This window comes from Schistocerca piceifrons, chromosome X (assembly GCF_021461385.2).
Source record: "Schistocerca piceifrons isolate TAMUIC-IGC-003096 chromosome X, iqSchPice1.1, whole genome shotgun sequence".
NCBI lineage: Eukaryota > Metazoa > Arthropoda > Insecta > Orthoptera > Acrididae > Schistocerca > Schistocerca piceifrons.
In genome coordinates this window covers 856120432-856126295 of record NC_060149.1, presented here as the reverse complement: position 1 = coordinate 856126295, position 5864 = coordinate 856120432, and positions in this window count along the sequence as shown.

Genomic DNA, 5864 nt, shown 5'->3' with positions numbered 1-5864 from the left:
AACATTAACCTATACCTTTCACAAATCACTTACCTCACCAAAAATCATCGTTACTCGAACTACTCCAATACAGCGAGCGCCACTACTGCCAGCTAAATAAAAGATTCAAACTACTGAAGGCACTAACTACTAATAGGCATAGTTAGCAAATGAAAGATTTTGATAGAGAACAAACAATGTATTGACCTCAATAGTGTTCAAAAGTCATAATGTATATAGCAGTTCATGACATCCAGTCTTACAAATTTCAAAACTCCGCCATCTCTCTCCTCACACCCACCATTGCTGACGGCTCACCTCTAACTGCGCAACGCTACGCGCTGTTAACATCCAGCTGCCCAACACTACAATGGCAGACAACAATGCAAACTAGCCACAGACTGCCACAGCACAGCCAGTGATTCTCATACAGAGCGCTACGTAACGTTGCCAATAAGAAAACATAAACAGCCTAATAGCACAGCCAGTGATTTTCATACAGAGCGCTACGTAACGTTGCCAATAAGAAAACATAAACAGCCTACTTACACTTTCATATCCGTAACCTCAACCTTACTGATAAGGTAACTTGAATCCACCCAACTTTCGCTCCCATACAACAAAGTTGGTCGAAAGATTGAACGGTGCACAGATAACTTAGTCTTGGTACTGACTTCCTTCTTGCAGAAGAGAGTAGATCGTAACTGAGCGCTCACTGCATTAGCTTTCCTACACCTAGCTTCCAGGTCTTTCACTATGTTGCCATCCTGTGAGAATATGTATCCTAAGTACTTGAAACCGTCCACCTGTTCTAACTTTGTTCCTCCTATTTGGCACTCAATCCGTTTATATCTCTTTCCCACTGACATTACTTTCGTTTTGGAGATGCTAATCTTCATATCATAGTCCCTACATTTCTGATCTAGCTCTGAAATATTACTTTGCAAACTTTCAATCGAATCTGCCTTCACAACTAAGTCATCTGCATATGCGAGTCTGCTTATTTTGTGTTCACATATCTTAATCTCACCCAGCCAGTCTATTGTTTTCAACATATGATCCATATATAATATGAACAACAATGGAGACAGGTTGCAGCCTTGTCTTACCCCTGAACTCAATTTACCGTCAACTCTAACTGCTGCCTGACTGTCTATGTAAAGACCTTTAATTGCTTGCAAAAGGTTGCCTCCTATTCCATAATCTCGTAGAACAGACAATAACTTCCTCCTAGGAACCCGGTCATATGACTTTTCTAAATCTATAAAGCATAGATACAATTCCCTGTTCCACTCGTAACACTTCTCCATTATTTGCCGTAAGCTAAAGATCTGGTCCTGACAACTTCTAAGAGGCCTAAACCCACACTGATTTTCATCCAATTTGTCCTCAACTAATACTCGCACTTTCCTTTCAACAATACCTGAGAAGATTTTATCCACAACGCTAATTAAAGAGATACCTCTGTAGTTGTTACAATCTTTTCTGTTTCCATGTTTAAAGATTGGTGTGATTACTGCTTTCGTCCAGTCTGATGGAACCTGTCGCGACTCCCACGCCATTTCAATTATCCTGTGTAGCCGTTTAAGACCTGACATTCCACTGTATTTGATGAGTTCCGACTTAATTTCCTCCACCCCAGCCGCTTTATTGCACTTCAATTTTCTCCACTTCCTCAAATGTGATCCTATTTCCATCATCATTCCTATCCCATTGTACATCGAAATCTGAAACATTACTGATCGTATTTTCACCTACATTGAGCAACTCTTCAAAATATTCCCTCCATCTGCCCAAGGCATCAACAGGATTCACCAGCAGTTTTCCTGATCTGTTAAAAATACTTGTCATTTCCTTCTTACCTCCCTTTCAAAGACTGCTAATTACACTCCAGAATGGTATTCCAGCAGATTGACCCAAAGTCTCCAACCTGTTTCTAAAGTCTTCCCAAGATTTCTTCTTGGATGCTGCAATTATCTGTTCGGTTCTGTTTCTTTCTTCAACATAACTTTCTCTGTCTACCTGACTTCTAGTATGTAGCCATTTTTGATACGCCTTCTTTTTCCTTTTACAGGCTGCCTTGACTGTGTCGTTCCACCAAGCTGTTTGCTTCATCCTATCTTTACACACTACTGTTCCAAGACATTCTTTAGCCACTTCTAGTACTGTGTCCCTGTACCTTGTCCATTCCTTTTCCAATGACTGTAATTGACTACATTCAACTAACTGGTACCTTTCTGAGATCACTGTTATGTACTTGTGTCTGATTTCCTTAACCTGAAGATTCTCCGCTCTTATCCCCCTACATATGGTCCTGACCTCCTGCACTTTCGGCCTCACAATACCAATTTCACTGAAGATTAAATAGTGATCAGTGTCATCGAAGAATCCCCTGAATACACGTGTGTCCCTCACAGCCTTCCTGACTTCCTGATCTGTTATTATACAGTCAATCTGATACTTTTTTTAATTTATGCACTACTATATCAGAACGTGTCACAAACATTTTCAACAAAATGCGACACTAAAACAACTTTTGAATACTACATTACACTTCCATATTTATTTTTGTCTCAGATAATTTTTTGACGCTACTATCATTCCCCATGTAAAGTATGGAAGTGAGCACAATGCTGCTATGAACAAATTTCTTTCTTATTCATACTTTTATAATACTCACGATAACCTTTGAACTTGCTGAGGTATTTTTTTAGTTATTGACCTCTTTATTTGGTATGTACTTACATAACCGATTTGCTTATCCCTTTCCTTAGGTTAAATTTTTATTCTGATACATTCTGATGTGTTGCATTCTATAATATATTATAATTGTCATTCGTGTTCTGTCTAACTCATGTCACACTTTTATATTCGCTTTAACTCATTGTGTTCTCAAGTTGCACATATGAAATATTTGTATTTATGCTTAGCTCTTGAATTGATCATCACGTGGTGGGCTCTATAAGAGTCACATCCACCTTGTTTTCTTATTTGAAACTCGTCAATTGAACATTATGTTAATCTTGGTGACCAAGTGACGTCCATGTTTAAATCCGTATATTGTAGTGTCACAGGGTAGATTGAATTTACACATATACTTTAGCTTTAGAATACTGGTTATGTTTTTTAACGTTAGTTGCCTGTTTCGCATTTTTTTAAAATAGTGCTCCATCAGGGCAAGTACATTCTGTGTACACTCCTTTTCACGGAACATGCGCGTTCTGTAACGTCTCTGTTAGATTCGTTTCGTACTATTGAACTTGTATTTCATGCTGCCACGGTCAATTATTTGTAATTTAGTTTTGTACTTCGTGTTTGACCCCATTCAGTAGTGCGCAACCACATTAAAGTATCAATTTTTCCAGTTAGCATCTAATCCTACATACATTACCTACATTTTATGCTGCCAAATTTACTTTCTCTCTTTATCATTTGTATGAATGAGTGGCTGAGTGTGCATCTTGACTTTATCATATATATCGTAGCAGTATCTGGCTATCTGCTGCGGTAGCGACAGTGTAGCCAACGTAGCTTTCTCGGGTCAAGGCAAAGAGATTTGTACCCTTTCGCTAGTTATTCGACAGCAGTTAAGTTGGTGGCTGAAAGGACCCCTCTGGTCTCTTCCGGCTACCTGGCAGGGAGGGCGTGCAGTGGGCACTCGGGACTCGACCTTTGGTGAGTGAAGACGGTACTTTTAAGAGCGACCTGGCGCTGGTGAGTGTTTTAATGTGTGATGGTGTGTAGCCATTCCAACTGATGTACACGTTTGATCTGCTAGTTCAGATGTAAGTTCGGTAGTCGAATTGTTACATTTTTTAACGTATATTTTTCTGTATGTGGTAAGTTTTTCCGGTCCTCGCTTTGTGTGAGCAGAACACTTGATGCCGGAAGTTCGTTATTCCAGCACAGGTTTAAAATTCAGCTCTGTGTCTTCACTTTTAACTGGAACGTATGTGTCAACTTTTCTCGTGTGTATATGTTTTATTTCTTCTACTTTTCATTTAGTTTCAGTTTAAGATTGTGTAGCTCTTTCATAGCACGTGATAGTAATTTAACGTTGTGTAATTTCAGCACCATCTTGAATAAGTTTTAATCTTAATTCCGAATGACATTTTATGGCGTTTTATGTCTGTACGGTTTACATTTGTGTTCTTGAAGTTCCCACGAGTCTTAATAATTTTCCTTTGTTCATGAGTATTCACGGTACTTGCGGGTGTTCCACGCCAGCGTAGCTTAGTTTGATGTACAAGGTGATGCAGATAAATTTGTTTGTCGAAGTGTTCCATGATATTCTTATTCACAGTAATTCAATCATAGTGATAGGGATGAACCTCTGGGCCTCTGACTTAGTGTGATGGGCGAAAATCCTTTTATCCCTATTCTTGTTTGGAATCGTGTATGTTAGTGTGAACTTTTCTCACGCGTGCCGAAGATTTCCTTTTTGTTCTTCACCGTAATGTACCACAACACTCAATAATACAAGTGAGTTCATAAATTACGTAACATGCAAAGACATATCATTATTTAGACTTCTTGTAAATTTTTAGTATGATGTTTTATTTTAACAAACTGTCTTAAACTGTGATCGTTTCTGAGACAAACCCATCCCCTTTCGTAAGATTATTTTTATTACATCCCACCTGCCGTTTCTGAAGTGCAAAAGGCAGGTCTTATATCTGTAGACTTTGTCTGATTGTATTATTCTTTTTGTACAGGTTTAAGCTCCTGATTACTCTGAATTATTTGATTTAACGGTTGTACTGTACTTAAACTGTTTCCATATGCTCATGCCATATATTCACTTGGATCTTTTTATTAATATTAACACACTGGTTATGCTTTCTAATTCAGTTCTAATATTATATTTTCCTAATTTTAATTAAATTGGGTAGCGACGCAGAAAAATGTTGTGGCACACGAAACTTCCAGTAGAGAGTTCCACATTGGCTAACTTCACCCAGTTTCTGTCTGCAGTCACTTTCCAGATAACCATTCACCCATCAATAATCATTTAATGGACTGCGATTTTCATCACTCTAAGAAGTTGTTGATCCATTCATTTTAGGTTTTTTGTCGTACCAAGATGAGAGAGCGAAAATTTTTTAGCAGAATTCAGTGGAACGGGTGTAAAACAATATTTATTTAATAGACGAAATGATCAATAAATAACAGAAGATTTACCTTAAAACTGTTCTTGTCTTACTGTTATTGTAAAAACTGAAAACGTTGTCCTCACACTGGGGAAGACGGCTATTAACTCAAGACCAGATTTCTTGAAGTGGACGGCTGTGTCCTCCCTCTCGCAGTTGTAGAGATGTCTGCCTATCTGACTGGGTCAGCCAAGTCAATAATATCCTTTCCGTCAGCTGTTGTGTGGTCGCTAGATCGGCGGCCGGACTGTCTCCCGCTGTCTGGATACATGTGAGCGAGCTAATAGCGTCTTGTCCACGCGGCAGTCGGTTGTGGCTTCCTGGTGCCTGCAGTCCGGAAGTCTTAACAGGTCAACAATAACGGCTCCAATGGTTGGGTGAGCGGGTTTATCTTCGTTACGGGAGTAGTTGGGTAATACAGTGACTTACTGCGGACCATGTTGCGGGTGCAAGGACAGGCATCGCGTCTCAAATATTCAGAAATGCAGAATTGTGCTCTTGATAAAACGAAAAACTATGTATCCTATATCAATGAGTCACATTTGCATTCAGTAATTTTCAGGCAGATGAAACTGAATTATCACGTAGTCTGAGGAGAGGTAAAACACGTGGCAGACTCCGATTGACATGCGCGAATCTGAAAAAAGGAAAAAAGAAAAATGCAGTCGTCTAAGGAGATTTATTACAGTACATTCGCTTGACCTATCCTAGAGTAATGCTGAAGTGTACGGGACT